The sequence below is a fragment of the Camellia sinensis genome, chromosome 7 (assembly GCF_055761805.1).
Source record: "Camellia sinensis isolate YWXY chromosome 7, ASM5576180v1, whole genome shotgun sequence".
Lineage (NCBI taxonomy): Eukaryota > Viridiplantae > Streptophyta > Magnoliopsida > Ericales > Theaceae > Camellia > Camellia sinensis.
Window position 1 is genome coordinate 168186292 of NC_138967.1, and position 19844 is coordinate 168206135.

Below are 19844 nucleotides of genomic sequence, written 5' to 3' on the forward strand. Positions count from 1 at the left end.
ATGTATATTTTGCATTATTAATCGTAAGATTAAAAAAGCTGGTCAATTTTATTAGATAAAATGATCATTGAAATATAATCTGAATAATAAAATTTACAATCAAGCAATAAAATGCAAATTCCATAAATTAATAATCTCTACTATAATCTATGAAACAAACAAGTCCTTAATACAGTCCTTAGTGTTCATAAACTTGAGAATACTTATTAATTAGTCCTATTAATTAAATTTATTATAATGATTCTGATTTAGACCCGACCCATTTGATATTTTGGATCCGGATTTTATTGTTGTATATGGTTGTTTATGTCCTATTTCATCTTACACTTATTGTTGTGTTTTGGTTGCGTTTGGAACAGGTCGAGAGTTAATTTTTCAAAATAGTGGTTGCCTAGATTTTGGCTTCTTTGCTCGAGCAACACTTTCTGCACTCGAGTGGTCTTTGTGAACTTCCAGCACTTTTGTAAATTTGTAGAGATATTGGAAGTTGGTATTCTTCGCTTGAGCAATCCTTCTTGCACTCGAGCGATGCTTGCTCGAGCGGTGCTTCTTGTGCTCGAGTGTGGGTTTTCTGTCTGCAAAATTTTTAGGAGTTTGTAATCTTCACTCGACCGACAAACTTCTTTGCTCGAACGGTCACATCTTTTGTGTCTGGATGCTCGAGCGACACATCTTGTACTTGAGCGACCTACACATATATCAGTTCGTAAAGTTACTTTTCTGTGTCACTTTTTCACTTCTCTCTCTCTCTTTCTAAACATTTCAAAACCTTATTTTCTCTCACTCTCTCTCTAAAACTCATTGATTTCACTCAAAATACACCTAGATCTGTTGACCTTTTCACCCATGTCCCTTTGTCAAAACGGTAAAGCTCGACGAGAGCTTCGTTCTAATTGGAGCAAAGTTGATTTTCAGCGTCTTTAAGTTTTCTTCACTCTCACTCTCATCTTCTAAAGCTTGAGGTAGAGATTCTTTGCACTTTTTATAAATTTTAGCTTAGTTATTTGTTATTTTTAATAATATTGGGATTTTGGAAATTTTTGAAACAAATCTAGGGTTTTGAATTAAAAATTAAAAGAGAGATTTTCAAAGGGATTCTTGGAAATGGTTTTAAAATTGTAAATGAGGATGTGTAGTGATAATATAGTATGTTTTTATTCTTGGGATTGATTCACAAAGAGAATAGGGATTTTGCCTTAAATGTCTCAAATGTTGATTTTGTATAAATAAAGGAATTAATATTGAAATTGTGAAATTAGATTGATATTAATGAGGATGATGGAGTTGGATATGTATTATTACTCACATCTTGAAATTCATAAAGTTTATTTTTATTAATAATTGTTTATCTGTTTAGAAATATTTATTTTGGGTTATCGATGGAAGATATCTATGAATGTTTTAGAAATTGCATGAGAATTAGGAGAATTGAAATTATTTTCTCATTCATTTGCATTGAGTATTATCTCACACTTATACATTGGAAATATTTATCGTTTGAGAAAAAGGTGTGAATCTAGGAAGTATATATAGTTTCATTAAAATAAGTTGGCCTGGGTATCTATAGTGAAAGTCTTAAAAACCGCGCAGATACATGGGTGTCGATTCCACAGACAAAATTTTCGTGAAATAGCAATAATAGTACTTGTAGAGCCTATGTTTGCATGAGTGCCAGTTTACGATTTCTTGCAGACGAAATTTCCGTGAAAGGTTGGAATGATTTTGAGATTTCCTGAGTGTGATTCACTGCCCAGTTTTCTATTGTAAAAGAATTGATTTATGAGTTGTCTTATAACCTAGCATTGCACAGTTTTGAAATAGATATAAAACATTTTTGGCACGTGCGTTGCATATGCATTCACCTTATAGCTTTGTTAAGATTCATATACTGTGTTAAATTATTTCTACTGAGTTTTGGCTCACTTTATGTGGGAAAAACACTTTCAGGTGCTGATGATATTGTAGACACCCCATTTTTGACCGTCCTCAAGACTTGGACGTCACCGTTTGAACACTCGGTGATCATTCATGTTCGTGTTCATTTTGAGTTCCCAGAAGCCTCGGTCGCGCGCCTTGCCTCAGGATCTCTTAACTTGTCTGTTCTGTGCTTGGTTTTGCACCAAGGACTTGTATTTTGTGCTTCTGAGGGTGGGAAGAGGCTTGTTAGCCATCCCTGAAACCCACCGGTCGTGGCATGAAGCCACCGGCCTTGCCTTTTTTCTACCGACCAAATGTTTGGTCGGTCGGCACTTATCTGAGGTATATCGGCATTTTGTGTGGTTGGTCGACCATATATTTGGTCGGTTGTCTCTTTTTTTGGCCGGTACCTCCTTTTCGCCTTTTTCAGGCATTATGCATGCCAGCTATGCCAACTGGAGTGCACGGACTTGTCCTCCATACACGTGTATGAAGGAATTTGCACCCTTTGCACCCTTTTGGTCTAGCTTCTTGGGGAAACTTGGACCTTTGTCTTAGCTTCCTCAAGAAGCTTGGACACCTGTCTCAGCTTCCTAAGGAAGCCTTAGCCCCTTTGCCTTAGCTTCTTTAAGAAGCCTTGACCCCTTTAGTTAGCTTCTCTTTGAAGCTTAGGCCTTTTGCCTTGTCTATATAAGAGGACCTTCCTCTTCCTTTGAAGAGGTTCAGCAAAATCAGAGATAATACATATATATCTGATATATAAACCACTCTCTCTCTATATCCCCCTCTCTCTCTTCACTTGTGTGTGTTTGAGAGTTCAAAAGTGTGTTTTGTTCTTAGTTTTGCACTAGGACACATAGTATTACACCATACTTCAGTTCTTGAGGTGTTGAGAGATTGTTCTTGGAGATTTTGGGTTGGTTTTGATCAGAAAAAGGGACTGGACTTGCTGTTCTTCAAGTGTTCTTCAAGGGTGAGTATAGTTGCTTTATATTCCCCATTCTTGCACTAGTTTTTAACCTATCTTGCATACTGATTTAAGCTTTGTGTATAACTGAAAAAAGTCTTGTATTTTCATGCTTAAGATCTTTCATTAAGGTCTCTTTGGTGTTGGGGGTCGACCTCCCCCTCTTTGGCCTTGTTTGGCCCCTTTTGTGCTTTCTTTTTTGAGCCTTTGTAACTTTCGTGTATTGGCCTTCTCACCATTGAAATTCAGGAGATTTTTAGTGGTGAAGAAGAGGTTTTGGGATCTTGCATAGGGGAGGAACACCCCTCTCCCTTTGTGTCTCATTTGTTCATGTTTTTGGCTCATAAGGGTAGCATGCATGCCTAGTTGTTCTTAGCTTCATTTCAGAGGTTTTTGGGTGTTATTTGGTCATATTATACCTCTGTTTTTGGTCGGATTCATTGTCCATTACATGCATCGTATACTTGCTTAGTAATCCCCTTTATTGTCATAACATGTGCTATGCATTTGCCCCTCCATGCTTGCATGTTCTAGCTTAACTTCATGACGCTTTTGGTCATATTTTACCATGCTTAAGGTCTGTTGGGTACTGATTTGATCATGTTTGCCATGTTTGGTATAGTCTCTTTGCATTTTGGCTTGTGAGCCTTGAGTGTGTGGGTCATTAGCATGCTTTACTTAGCTTATTCTCATGATTTGGCATCATTGGAGACCATATTTCAGTCCATAATCCATGCTTGTGCACTTGCATTTGGCTCTCTTTCAATGCTTGAAAGTGTTGTAGTTTTGTGCCTCAAGAGTTAGTCATTGTGTATGATACCATGTTTAGTCTTTGAGCTGCCATATCAGTGGGTTTTGGGGGCTTATTTTGCAGGTTAAAACTCTGATTTTGCATTGGTTAGTCCATGCCACGTGTGGTTGGGGTGGTTGTAATAGAGTGCCCTCCTTGTGTCCCTAAATCCCCCTTTGTTTTGCATCAATTTCTTAGCATGTCTTGACCATGATCTATGCATGCCTTAGTCTTGTTTTAGAGTGCTTTAGGACTGCTTTAAGTCATTTTGGTCCTTTGGGGTTTGGTTGACATAGCTATGGTTTGGACCCCTTTGTTGGCTTCAAGTTTTGGTCATGGTTGCATGCCTTACTTGCATGACATGGTTGATTTGGCATCATTCTCTATATATTTTCAGAGCTTAATATGTTAGTCAAGCATCCATGTTTGTCATCATGTGAGTACTCTTGAAACTTGCCTTTCATACCTTAGCCTTAAGCTTGTTGGTTTGCATGTTTATTTTGCATGATTGGCATCTTCATTTTAGTACTTTTGGCCATTGTTTTGGGGTGTGGCTGAGGTTCCTCCATCTTAGTGTAGATTCATGGATCATGTATTTGCATCTTGTAGCATGCTCATTACATTGTATGATTGTTGCATCCTTATAGTTAGTGCATTGTTACATGCTTATCACTTTGCCTAGTTGCCTATCTAGGTTGCATTGTAGCATTGCATGCTTGGCACATTGCACACTTGCATGATAGGTTACATTGCATTTGGCATGTTTTGTACCTTAGCATCATGTACATACTTGAGCCACGTTGCACACATGCATTACATTTTGCTTGGTTTGGGGTGTCAAACCAAGCATGAGGAATGAAATGTATTCGTACTCAAAGTGACGAAACACGTCTCAATCCTCGGTCACCGATGCCTTTGATCTCAACATGATAGGGCATGTAGCACTCATGTGTTTTTGTTGCATTCATTTATATTGACTTGCAAGCTTGGTACTTTTGGCCATCATGCATCAAAATGCGTGATTGGTGGCCCGAGTACCGAGGTCTGCACCCCTTTAAGTCCATAACATGATAGGAAGGGTGGACATGCACACATTTGCTTGAAAATTCCATGCCATGCCTTGTCTATCCTCTGCTGCTATCAAAACAGGATTCTGCAGGAAGATTTGGCCGACCGGCTACCTACAGTACCGACCGACCAAAAATAATTAGCCGATGGCTCAACAATTGATCGATGACCATTTATAAATGGCCGGTGATCTTATGCCTTGGTCGGTGGCATCTCACAATGCTCAGAGAGCAATTCAGAGGCATCTCCAGGGTTTTCACAATCCTCAGAGGTATAGGACAGTGCAAACAGAAGCAACATTGGCATGGCAGCGGGCTTCCGAGCAAGCCAATCCGAGCATGCATTCATCCTTTTTCCCGAGGTTGTTTTACTGCTTTAGTAGCTTAATTAATTTGTTAATTACTTAAGGGTTTTGTAATATTTAATTAGCTAGGGTAGTTAATTATTTATTCGGTTTGTATTATTATTCGGACCCTCCGAGCGAGGGCAATTGTGTAATAAGTGTGCATGCGTGTGTGCATGTCTTCCAACCCCACGTCTTTCTCCCTTTTATTTACTAGCTTACGATGGTTAGATTGGGGCATGTTTCAATTAGCATACTTATGCTCCCATGTTTGCATCCACTCATTTGTCTTGCATGCACTGGGCTTGGCACATCATACTAACTACATCGTATTTTAAATTCCAAGTAGAATACGTGTTAGCTGTAGCATCATCACATGCCATCTTAGAATAGCCGAGCCTAGCTTAGTTGCATCTTGCATGTGTTGCATTAGCCATCTTAACACGAACTAGGATCATGCATATGATTACTAACTAGTTTCTGTTTTGGCTCGGAGTACTCGGTAAGCGTTTATGCTTTAGCATCCTTGCATGTGTGTGAGTAACTGCCATGATAGCATGCTTACTATGAGGCTATGTGCTTATGTGATATAACTGCCTGAATGCCTGTGGGTGAAGGTTGGGTTGCTTGAGTTGGAATAATTCGTCGAAACCCGTATTTTAGCCTACTTGCGAGTAGCAAACTTCAATCCATTTTTCAAAACAAACGGATATACGATGCTTTGTTCCAACTTAGACAATCTATTCTATACTTATTTTGCTGTGCGCATCACATAGTAATTCTAGGCTAATAAACCGGAATAAGAGTACATGTGTTTTCAAAAACTTGATATCATGGTTACTAGAGGTCGATCTTTGATCGGGCGAGCGGGGGTGCTCTCGAAGTGACCTTCCCCAATCGTACCCAAGTTCTCAAGCCGAGGCAACTTTCATGATGACGGACACGTGGCCTTAGGCACGAGTCAGGGTTTCCTAAATTTCCCAAAAATAAAACATTTAGGTGGCGACTATATATCTGGCAAGTAGTACATGTTTGACACTTCTTTCTAAAAATCAATTTTTCAAAACGATTTGCCGGATTTGGACTCTTTGATGATTCATCGGTCTTGCATTGCACTCTGCGAGATTAGATACAGGACCGTGACAATTGAGTCCGAACTGTAGTAAGCTCCAATGAACAAAACGGGAATCCCTCCCGGGACGTTCGGGGACGTCTACAGATATGTCTCCGCCAAGGCAATAGCTTAGGAGGATTTAGAGCAAGAGTTTCATTTTGTGTATTTGTTATATTTATTTTTATACAAGCCAAGGGTTTTAATTGTATTAGGTTTAAATCCATTTTGTTGTAACCACGTGTTGACTTGGAAAGTTGTAAGTTCTTATGCTGTGTTTGGTTAAGGGATTTGAGAAGAGGTTTGGAAAGGGAAAGAGAAAGTGAAAAGTTGTGTGAAACTATATGAAATGTAGGTATATTTTATTCACATTTGACCAAACTTTTCCCTTTCCCTTTCCAACTCCCTATTCAAATCCTCCAACCAAACACAGCGTTAGGGTATTTCTTATTTGTTTAACTTTCATCATGTTTCTCTATTATGTAATATATGGTATAAATTTAGGATTAAACTTGTGAATGTATACTTGCATATATTACTCTTTTATACAAGTAATTGGAACTAATGAAAAATAATTACCTTAACATGTATTGTTATATAATTAATATTATGAATGGCCTATAATAATTATTTTGAGATGTTATTAGTAAAATTTAATAGACGATAAATCTTAAAGTAAAATCTATTGACAATTTCCCCGGATCCTCTCGTCCCAACAAATATCCAAAGAAAAATCAGATCCGGTGGCCGACATGTTTTCAAAAGTTAATGGGAGTAACGATCCGAGAAAGTGTCATCATAGCCCAACTACTTTTTTAACCATTAAGGGTGGATTTGAGGTTGACTTTTTTACTCTTTTTAATTTAATTTTTTTGGTACTCAGGTTATAGGTTTTTCTTTTAGAATTAATTACGAATACATCCTTCAATTTTATTTAAAGTATAGATTATTTTTTATAATTTAAAAAATTATAAATAAATTTTAAAAAAAAATTAACTAAAAAAATAAAATTTATAATTACTCTTTTTATATAATAATAAAATTACTTAAATTATTAATTGAAACAAATTTTTAATATTATTAAAAAATTATTAATTAACTTGATAATTTATTAATAAAATGGGTGATTTGTTATGAAATTAGAAACCTCAAAGAGTGAAATGTAATTTCTAAAACTACAAGGAGCGATTTGTATTTTAATCAAATCTCATAAAATATATTTGTAATTTACTTTTTTTTATTTTTTAAGCTATTAGGCGCAAGCTTCAATATTTTTAGATTAAAAAGATATAATTTATTCAAAAGGACAACTATCTGTTGAAATCAATATATCTATTTATCTCTTAAAATCAATCTATTTATTGAAATCACTTAATTTGTCTATCTGTTGAAATTCACCAAACAATCTATCTGTTGAAATATAACACATATCACTCATTCAACACCCTCTCTATTGAATATCATATATTTCTCTACCTCACTACCACTACCTATTGCAGGCGTCTACAACTTTTCCAAAGACTTTTTAGGCCAATTTTTAGGTGATTTTTTCAGCATGTTCTTATCATTAAATAAGATTTTTCCTTAAATCTAATATCTTATACACTCTTTAGGATAGACTTTTCATCAATTTTTCCTAATTTTTTTGATATTTTTAGAAATTATTAAAAATTATTTTGTTGGCTGAAAAAAATTGATGTGCCATTGAATTATTTAAAGAAAATACAATTCAGTCTAAATGATTAAAATTAATTATACAAAATATGGGAGTGCAGCTCTAGCTCTTTCTGTGTAAAAAATTTCACGGAAAGAGTTGCACCCCAGCTCGCTCCCTATAATTGCTTTTGGTTATTTGGATTGATTTGTAATTTTTCATAATTTTTTTAACTGATCACACATGTAGTTTATAGGAACTGGGGAGATGTGGCACACATGGGAGCTACTCTACGGTGTTGATCTGAACCGTTATATTGGATAGATGCTTTGTGTGAGTAATTTTCTGTCCACACCGCCCGTCTAGTAATCAACTGGAGAGCACCGGCAGAATAGATGGCTTCAACAGACCTGTAATAAAAAGAAAAGGCTCTGGCGGTGGCTCTTCCACCCGGGGCACTCCGACAATCAAGTCAGTATATCTCTCAAAGATAAATCAAGTGTTTAAACTCACAAGCTTGAGTATAAAATTGCGTACCTTAAACCCACGGGGATGCCTCTCTTTTATAGTTTACTAAATCCAAGTCCTACTAGAAGTCTGACTTCTATGGACTCCAATTCAATGTTAACTTTGGACTCTTCAAGAGATAAAGATAAACTCCCTAAGAGCTTTATCTTTATCTTAGCAAAGTCTTCTCTTTACTCTAGGACTCTTGTCCCCTATCCGCTTATCTCGGATTCCGATATCTTCGGAGATCACCTCGGTCTTGCCTAGGTAATCTCGGCATAACTACCATGACACGTGGAACCTCGGCTGACACGTCGGCATCACCATGCCACGTGTTGGTATTCAGAAAATACATCCCCACATGCTTCATGAAAAAAAATTATATTAATTAAATATCTGTAATTTCAAAAATAAGACCACGTTTATTTTTTTAAAGAATAAATAGTTAAAATAATTTTAATAATCTATTTTTACATAGATTTAATTAATTTGATTTTTTTTAATAAATGATATATTTAACGAATCTTACAATATAAATAATTTATATTATCAAAATAAATTCGGAATAAGTCTCCATTCCACCTCACAGCATGTGTGTGCTCTCCCTCTTTGGTCCTGTTTGGTGTAGCTGTTAGAACATATTATAGATTATAGCTTAACAGATTATAAATTATGACTTTAATTAGAAGTTATTAATCTGTTTTGTGTAGCTGTTGGATTATAGATAGAGTAGTATTTGTTAAATAAGTTATGAAGTAGTTTTTTTAATTAGCTTTTATTTGTTATTATTCAGTATTTGTCTACATTTCTCATAAAAAAATAATAATAATATTCTATAGTCCATTTTGATCTTTTTCTATTCTTAAAAAAAAATAAAAAATAAAAAATATAAGAGTATAACCGTGAATTAACATGTCCACAGCAGAAGTTGATAATCAAAAGTAAGAGGTGAGCAGCTTCTTAGAATCAGCTTTTTTGACTTAAAATAACTTGTTAGAATCAGAAACTATTTAAAATAAGTTTAACCAAACAGTCCAAAATAACTTTTTAAAAGCTAGAAGCCATAAGTTGGCTCAAAAAAATCCCACCAAACACCCCCTTGTCCATAGCTTATGACTTTGACTTTTTAAATTTTTTTAACAAAAAATTGATTGTTTTATTATTAATCCCAAACGTTCACTTAAAGTTTTGTTCCCAAAAAACAAAAAAAAAAAAACCTCTCGCTTAAAAGTGAAAGAACATGGAGTGTGATATGAACCTGGAATTGCCCTTTAGCATTATATTTTTATGGGTTAATTTTACCTTGCCCATTTTATGTTTGGTTATTTTTTTTATTTGGTCATTAAAATTTGTTTTTTCCCACTTTGACCATTAATGTTTTAAGTTTTTTTTCAGTTTACTTTTAAAATTAATTTCTATTTAAAATTAGACAAAAAATACAATGTTAACTGTCATGTAGCATAAAAATATTTCATTAGATATAACTCACACCTCTAAAACAAATTCAAATTTTAATATAATAATATATATATATATATATATATTTGTATATTATGCGGTAGTTAACGTTGTATTTTCTATCTACTTTTAAACAAAAATTAACTTTACTAGTAAACTATGAAAAACTTTATATAAAAGGTCAAAGTGAAAAAATAAAATAAAATAAACTTTAAGATCAAAGTGAGAAAATTATCAAATATAAAAGAGTAAAGTATAATTTATTCTATTTTTATTTAGGAATAATTACACCTTAGTAGAAGTTAGGAAAAAAATATATATTCAAGAAAAAAATTATAATTTTAATTATTAATATTTATAAAATTTCTTATTAATTTGTAATTATTTATAAAGTTTCTTATTATTTGTAATTTGATATTTGCCCTTTTATTTATATAATCTCACGTCTTATAACTGTCGGCCGAGTGGTTTGTTGCTGCTGCTTACCCTCTCTCTCTCTCTCTCTCTCTCTCTCTCTCAAATGGCAACTCCAAAATTGATAGATATTTTACTTGGCAATGTACATTAAGGGCGCGTTTGACAATTTTGTTTTTTCAATTTGTTTTTTTGATTTTATGGTAATATTTGTTTTAATTGAAACAAAATATAATGGAATAATTATTTAGTAGAGATTAAAAATAATAATATTCAAATTAATCAGATATGTTTGAATTGTTTAAATTGAAACTTCATTATATTTTTTCAAAAATAAGATGTTTTTTTATCTATCTAACTATTGGAGAAAACAACGTAAAATTATCCTTTTTATAAAACAATAAAAAATTATGAAAAAATCTCTTTGCACATCATATAAACTATGAGTAAATATCAAAAATATTGTTTGGATATAAACTTTTAAATACATATCAATTGTTCGTATTTAAAGTTATAAATAAAAATAAATTGTTTAAATATATATTCCGTTCAATTATTTATATCCGAACAATTACTTTATATTTATAAATTTATATTCAGACATTTGACTTTTATTTGACTATTTATATCCAAACACTATTTATGGTGTTTATTGAGAGTTTGTACTATGTACAAATAGAATTACTTTAAAATAATACATCTATAAAAGCTGATTTTTCCAAAATATCCTTCAAGAGTCCACCCAAAAAACAGGAAAAAAAAAAAGAAAAGAAAAATGGAAAATTTAAAAACAAAGCAAGGGCAAAATAGAAATAGAAATAGAAATAGAAGTCTTCCATAACAAAGCAATTCTTATATAGGTCTCTTTTAGCAAAGAGGTTAAAAGTAACTTTTTTAGTTTTTTATTTTATTTTATTTTTTTTTTGAGTCATATCATTTTTCTATTTTTTTCACATTTTTTTTTAAAATAAGTTAAAAATATAGTTTTTAACCTACTTTTCAAAACACGCTATAATATATATATACCCCATTTATAAAAGTACGAAGAACCTATCATATTTTCTATTTTTTTTTAAATCTCAATTGTACCCTCCCAAATCTACAATATTTTTTAAAAGTCATGAAGAGTCCTATATAAACCAACTATGTCTTTATTTTTGGAGTTGAACACTCAAAAATGATATATCTGTTTCCAAGAGTCCTATATAAATATAAATAAATTGTCTCTCTTCTTATCAACAACAACAACAACAACAACAACAAAAAAGTCATCTTCCTATTTTTTACATTGATGATGATTGAAGAACAAAATATAATTACTCTTTCTTATTTTATGTATCTGCTTCTATACTGATATACATAATATTTACAATTTTCCGTCATTGATCAAATCACTGTGAATAATTTTGGTTAAATCTTAAAGTTGTACGCATTCGTTCAAATCTAAGCCTTCGTTGAGGATGTGGGTTGGCTTTTTGACTTTTTAGTTTATTGGCTATTTTAGCTTGGGGCTAAAAAGTTTCGTTTAGGATGGATTTTTTGACTTTTGTGAGAGAAAAAATGAAATGATTATGATTTGAATGTGACATTTTGTCTTATCAAGCTAAAAAACCTATTTTTATCTTTTTGTGGCTAAAATAGCCCTAACCCAACCCAACCCAAATCTTCATGCCAAACATAGTTTAGATAGAGGAAAGCACATGTACAGATTTGTGTTACATCTCAAAAATTCGTAGGTTATCTTTATACATTTTTTTTTTGTTTAAATTATATTTTATGAATTTTAATATTTTACATTGTACTTTAATAACCAATGTATAATGTCAAAATTATAAACAAGAATCACTTACGTTAGTTTTATTTTTTAAATCTGTTTTTTAGTTTTTGGTTTTTAACATTTTCTCAATTTTGGTGATTAAAAATACTAAAATTTCTTTATATTTTATATTTAAATTATACTTTTAAATGAAAATCTAATATCTAATAATTTAAACTGAATTAAAAAGTAAAATATTAGTAAAAAAATTATAAATTCAAACATGTATTATTTTTTATTTTATATATATATATATATATATTGTAATTATTATTATTTAATATTCATAATTTTTTTAAAAAGAATACACAACAAATTATTTTCTATGTGTATTTAGATTAAGTGAATTCAAATCTAAAAGTAAAATTAAAAAATAAAAAGGTATTAAATTAAGTGAATCTAAAATGAAAATAAAATGGTTATTAAAAAAAATAATGTCAAAGAAAAAAACATGAAATCAAAAAATTCAAAACAAAAGTTTGAAAAAAACAAACCAAATCAAACACTATAAACTTCTCTTTTTTAAATATTTCTTCACTAATTTCTAATTTTACACAAATTATTCATAAATTCATTTCAAATTTTATGTGAATTTAATAATCTAATTAAAAAATGGTGCGTACACACAAAAATGTAACACTAAACATCTACATTTTGACGAATTATTTAATTATAAATAATTAACTTCTCATTATTACCTGTATTATATTGTTACAAAAGATTTCACATATTATTTTTGTAATATCTTATATATGTCAATGTCTACATATATAAATATATAAAAAAATATAAATGTAAATTTATATATGTTACTGTATTCATACATTGTCAATCTGTAATACTATATTACCATTGGATATTTTAATTTTCTAACATGTATCGCCTTAGTAATATAATTATATTTGTTAGGAAAAAATTGCATAATTTTGTATTATTCTCGTATCAACTTATATTCAATACATATATAAATACATGTCATACAAATAAGTATTTATAACAAACGCTTTCAATAATAAACCAAAACTTTGCAAAACACCTTCATCACGACAATAATTATATTTTTTTCCCCTCACAGAAAAAAATCACATTATTAGAGGAAAATGAATTTTGAAATTCATAATAATATGATATTGTCTCAAATTTTTATTTATCAAAATATTTTTATTACAATGAGTTATAATAGTGAGTAAAAAGAAAAATAAGAAGATGATAAAATAAAAATTACAGAAAATATATTGCAACATGCTCTTCAAGTAAAGTTAGACGAACTAAAGCAGGAATTGTCCTATTTGTTGTGAAGTTCAAGAAAAATAATGTACCTCACACACCCATTTTATGTTTATAAAATTTTTCATTTATCATTTAAATTCTTCAGCAGAGTATATATTCATTTCTTGTATAGTTATATTTTGAATACAGATCAATTTACCCATACAAATTTTCATATTTTATATACATATCATATACCAATTTAAGATTCACACATAATTAAAGTACTTACAATTAATAAAAAATCACGTGTCACGTGTAATAGACGTGCCCAACCACTAGTATATATATTATTGTAGAAGCTTAGAACTCAATTTATTGATTAAAAAAATTATTTCATTAATTTTTTTAACTTATTTAATTTTTTTTAATAATTCTAAAATATCATTAGAAATTTTTAAAAAAAATTAGGAATATACTAAATAAACTAAATTTTTTAATATTAAATTTTTTGAAAATTTATTGTTAACTAATAAACCAACTTTTTAGTTGAACCTAAGTATATTGCTTAATTATTTGTCTAGTATATATTTCTTATTATTTTTCTATTTCTTTTTTTATTAAAAAAGTACTTCATATATTAAATCAATCTAATACAAGATTGTCCTCTAATATCAAATGTCAGTCGATTGAAAATAAAATCAAGAAGTACACTGAAAACGTGAAATCCTAACCCCGTCTTCTTGCTCACCAAAGCGATTAATGCTGTTAGTGAGCTCGGTGAAATACTGTGGTAGGTTATTCAGATTGGGAGGGTCGGCTAGATGATCGGGAACATTGGAATGAGAAGCCATGGATCTAGTTGTGACCATCCACCTTCACAGGTGGTAGGAGGGGGTTATTGGGAGAGGGTCCCCGGTAACAATGAGCACAACTGGCGCGTGGAACAAAAACCTTTCCCACAGACGGCGCCAACTGATGATACAGCGGGTTCCAGACGGAACGGGTCGGACTGATCCACGCTTCCCAAACCGGAGTCCGGATGACCAAGCCCACAGAGGAACTTGCACAAGAGTTCAACGGGAAACGGGGAGTCCCCCAACGAACCCTCCGACGAGCAAGTTAGAGAGAGAGGTGGAATGTAGAGATAGATTAGAGTTAGAAAAGCTTAACCTTCTTCTTGTTCTTGACGTTTGCTTATATTCTCTGGTAATCATTTCGTTGTCCCTTCCAACCTGTCACCTTGGCCGAAAGTTCATGCTCTAGCTTACCTTGTTCATGGTGAAGGCGTTCTGTCCCGACGGAGAGGGGTTATCGCAATAAATGCTGTAAGGGCTTTCATTAATGGTGATGTGCAGTGGCAATAACTTTGCAGATCTTTGTCTGCTTATGTGGCTTGCCCTTCTGTTGCCATATGTCTTGATGTCATTAGTTCTCATTGCTACTTGGGGCTTCAGCAATGCTGAGCCTTAGTATTTGGGTTATGTATTGGGCCCTAAATAGTGGGCTATAATCTTTATGAGCCTACCCATGTCAGTAGTCCCCCATTCTCAAGTACAGCTTTAGTCCAACGAAGGGAATAATGAGGAAAATGAGGATTGTGAGAGACCGGCAGGGTGAAAGCATGGTCAGGCCGACCGCGAGGGGTGGCCGAGTGAAGGGACCGACCATGAGGAGGGCGGACCTCGAGGGGTGGCCGAGAGGAGGGCGGACCGCGAAGGGTGGCCAAATGGAGGGACCGACCATGAAGAGGGCAGACCGCGAGGGGTGGCCGAGTGGAGGGATCGACCAGAGGAGGGCCGACCGCGAAGGGGAAGTGGCGGTGCGCAGGGCTCGAGGGGCGGCGGGGTACGTGGTGATATGAAGTGGAAAAGACAGGGTAGGGGAAGGGGGCAGTGAACCGTGGTCGTACACGTGGCAGAATCCTATAGCGGGGGAGGTTAGGCGTTGGGCAAGAAGTGAAATGATAGGTCATTATTATAGGTTGTCGAAAAGACAATTTTGGCGGATTGTTGAAAAGTTTTAAACTGGCGAAAATAAATTGTGACCCTTGGAAAATAGGCAAGCCTTGGGCTTTTGGTATTATCCGTTTTACATACCTCTTTGTAAACAACCAAAATATTCCAAGTGTAAATTCCTTCGTCGCTAGTGATACACCCCTGCAACACTTTGTGAATTTTCTTGTGCCCGCATCCGAAGCTATTCGTAGACACACGAGAGAGATGGCCCAAGAGGGAGCAACAACCGTGAGGGTTGATCCACTAGGTGATGATGATGCGGTGGGCTTGGCAGAACAATATCGTACGGGGCACAGGGAAGGGGAGAAAACAAGTCAGGCTATGCAGGCTCGCCCCAGGACAATAATCTCGGCCGCGAGGCCCATTAGTCAGGTGGAGCCAGACCATTGGCACACCAAACCGGATAGGTCCGTACTGACAGCGGAGGAGTTTGAGGGGATAAGGAAAAAGTATCAAATTCCCTCGGAGATAGGGCTGAGAGTGCCCACATCCTAAGAAAGTGCGTCGAATGTGCAGTCAGGTGAGTTCAGCTTGTACAGGGAGGCATTGCGAGGAGGTGTAAGGCTACCTCTTCCCCAAGTGGTGGTGGATGTGTTGAACAAGTTAGAGGCAGTGCCAGGGCAACTGATGCCAAATTCCTGGAAGATAGTAATAGCCTGCGCGAGTGCCTGTCTTCAGGCAACCGGAGGGGTGACAATGACAGTAGAGGAGTTCTTTTCCTGTTACAAGGCCTCCGGTCACCAGGAGACTTGGGTCACTCTGCAAGCGGTGACGGGCACGGGGGCTGGTAGCGGGTCTTCCATCGTCGGTGAAGGGATGGAGGCCGAGATGGTTTTTTGTAACGGCGAACGGTGGGACGGGAGTTCGCGTAACGTGGAAGGTGCCCACCAAATCGATCGAGCCCAAGTTGGACAAGGCGGCGGAGGATCGAGTGAAGAGGGCGAGGGAATGGAGGGAAGAGAAGGGAGTGAGATGGGATAAGCTAGTCCTGCTTTCAACATTGTTCGCCCTGAAATTGGGACCGCAACCATTGAGGGAGGACCCAGCAAGGGAGGAGCTGGAGGCGCAGAGGAAAGCGGAGGAAGAGGAGGAGAGGAGACTATTCGCCCGAGCAAACAAGTACAAAGAAACACAGCTGGGGCCCGCTCCAAAGCTGGTCGCAAGAGAGCGAATCCGACCGTGCCCGAAGCCGTTGGGAGGGAAGAATCTGGGAGGCTTTGAGCCATGACCGCCCCTAGTGGATCCTCTGAAGGAGAGGAACAAAAAGGAAATTGAGGCTTTGAAGAAGAAGAAGAGAGTGAAGGAGAGTGAAGGAGAGTGAGGGGGAGCCCGCCTTGAAGAGGAGAAAGAAGGTGACGGCGGGAGAGACTCCCGAAGTGGGGTAGGGAGAATCAGCCAAGGGGGTGGAGAGTGGGGCAATTGGCCCTGAAAAGCGAGTGAAGGTTGGTGTGACTGACCTTGTGGAGGGGGTGGAGCAGCAACCTAAGGGGGCTCCGCGCCCCAAGGAGAAGAAGATGGGGCCAAGTTGAAGACCGCTTTTTACCACGCCCCAGTCGTGTCTGGGCGGCTGGAAAGAGAAGAAAGGGAGGTCAGAAGCGCTGTAGATCGCCTCTTAGGAGTAGCGGAAGACGCGGCCGTGCGCTCGATGGCCAGTTTTACTGAGGCTGAGCTGCTGAGGGGATTGTGTTCTGCCCAAATAGAGGCGACCTCCTTAGCAAGGGCCCTTCTGAGAAAGGCGGCGGTTGCTAAAGGTGAAATGTGGGAGTTAAAGGCAAAGTTGGCGGCGATGGAGGCCCAACTTGAAAGCTTAAGGAGGGAGACTGCAGGGTGGCGGAAGGTCGCGCGAAGCGTGTGTGCAAGGGGGTTGGAAGAGGCGTAGAAGGCGAAGAAGATGGGGGTGTTGGCGGTGGTGCACAGCAATGTTGCCGATCGTGCCCATGCTGAGCTTCTCACGGCCAAGTTGGAGCTAGAGAATGAGCGTCGCAAGGTTGTGTCGCTCGAGTTCCAGCTGGCTGGTGAGCAGAAGAAGTTGGAAGAGGCAAAGAAAGGTTGCACCATCGCCAACGAACGGTTTGAAGAGTCCATGACCAGTAATGAAGATCTGCGCGCTCAGTGGATCAAAGAGAAGGAAGAAGCAGACTTGAAGATCACGAAGTTGGAGCGGGATCTAACAGACGAGCGCGCCAAGGCAGCGGTAGAGAAGGCAGGGTTGGAGAAGGAGTTGGAGGAGGAAAAGACCAAGGCAGCCTTTAAAAGGGCAGCATACCCCGACTTATGCGTCGCAGCAGTAGAGCAGTTCAAGGGGTCTGCTAACTTTCAGGTGGCTGTCGATGCCGCGATCGCCGACAGCTTGGCGAAAGAAGGGTCTGGGGTGGCTGGCCCGTTGGGAGCGACCGCTGGGAGCAGGAGTGAAGAAGAAGTGATCTAGAGCTTCCAGCGGTCGGACTTCTATAAACACGAGATGGCTGAGTTCTGGGACAGCGGCTGGAAGATGTTTAAACGCAAAGTAGAAGAGCTGTTCCCAGACTTGGATCTCAGTAGTGTAAAGATTGATGAAGACGACGTGGCCTAGACCCCTTTAGATGAGGGTGTTGAAGAAGAAGACCTCGTCTCAAGTGAAGAGGAACAATTGATGTGAACAAAAGTTGTACTAAGAATGTTGGTTGTTTTGTTGTTGTTGTTTTTTTTTTTTGTCTTTGGAATTTCTGTAATAAACTTGTGTATAAGTTGTGAATGAATAAAATTATGAGTTTTTTTTTTTTTAATGCTATTGTCTTTATTATAAGTTGTCTTTATTGTCTTTATTATTTGTGAAAGTGGTGGTCTACATAGGGCTTGTGTATAAGTCACTGCGAAGTTTAAAATGTAAGAAAACCTCAATGCAAAGTGAAGTTTAAAATGTAAGAAAACCTCAATACAGAGTGAAGTTCAAAATGTAAGAAAACCTCAATGCAGAGTGAAGTTGTGAATCATGACCCAGCAAGGAGCCAGTCTGACTTGGAAAACGTTGGACCGGAATTTGACTATGTATGGCAACTATGCCGTGATCATAAAGTTGCAATGGTGGCCTTGGCCAATCTCTTCATTCGTGCTCAGTTCGGGTTGAGCCATGATGAAATCGATCGGGCTGCCTCTTCAAGTAACTCAGTCTGGTTGAGCTCTTCACGCTCAATCTGGCTGAGGCTTGTCATGCTCAGTCTGGTTGAGGCTTGTCATGCTCAGTCTGGCTGAGGCTTTTCATGCTCAGTCTGGCTGAGGCTTTTCATGCTCAATCTGGCTGAGGCTTGTAACTGAGTGTTGCAATCAGGACGTTATTGAGGTACCACACAGATAATTGAGATATAAGATTGTTGTCATGTAAAGTGAAACCCATTGAATCAGAAATTTACATCATGTGAGAAAAAAATAAAGACATTCAAGTGTGTAGATTGCCAAAAAAAAAATACAAGAACAGATCAACAACAGACATAGGAATTTATTGAAAATAGCACTTCAAGTATTCGGCGTTCCACGGATGGGGGAGGTATCGACCTTCCATATCCTGAAGTCGGTAAGTACCTGGACGAGGTCTGGCTTTCATAACGTAAGGTCCTTCCCACTTGGCTGCCAGTTTACCCTTAATCGGATTTTTGGTGGCAAGAGTTGCTTCTCGCAAAACAAGGTCCCCCACTGCGAATTCCCTCGGTCGGACTTTGCAGTTGTAGTGTGTTTACATTTTCTGTTGGTATGAGGCCCGTCTGACTGCGGTGGTTTCTCGGAGCTCTTTGATTAGGTCTAGGTCTGCCCAACGCAGCTCTTCAATTAGTTCTGGATTCGGATGTAGAATCCTTGGGGTAGGAAGACCGATTTCCACTGGGATGACCGCCTCAATGCCGTATGTTAAGCGAAAGGGGGTCTCCTTAGTGGGAGTTCGAGCGGTGGTGCGGTAGGCCTAGAGTACATTCGGTAATTCCTCAGCCCAGAGTCCCTTAGCAGCTTCCAACTTGGTTTTGATGATCTTCAGAAGAGAACGGTTGGTGACCTCAACTTGGCCATTGGCTTAGGGATGACCTGGAGAAGAGAAGCATGGCTGGATTTGAAGCTCTGCACAGAATTTCCTAAACTTGGCATTGTCGAATTGTTTACCGTTGTCGGAGACGATGGCTTGAGGGATGCCAAATCTGCATACGATCGACTGCCAGATGAATCTGGTTGTGTTCCGCTCGGTAATTATGGCAAGGGGCTCTGCCTTCACCCATTTAGTGAAGTAATCAATAGCAACAATGGCGAATTTGGTTTGGCCTCGGCCAGTGGGCAACGGGCCAACTACGTCGATCCCCCATTTGGCGAATGGGTAGGGACTGCAAAGTGTGATCAATTCTGTAGGTGGAGCATGGGGGATGTTGGCAAAACGCTGGCACTTATCACATTTGAGCCCGAAGTCTGTCGCATCTTGATTGAGAGTAAGGCAGAAGTAACCAGTGCGAAGTATTTTGTGGGCTAGGGACCAGCCACCCGAATGATTGCCACATACACCCTCATGGACTTCAATCATCACGTAGGTTGCTTGAGCAGGGTTGAGGCATCTCAGGT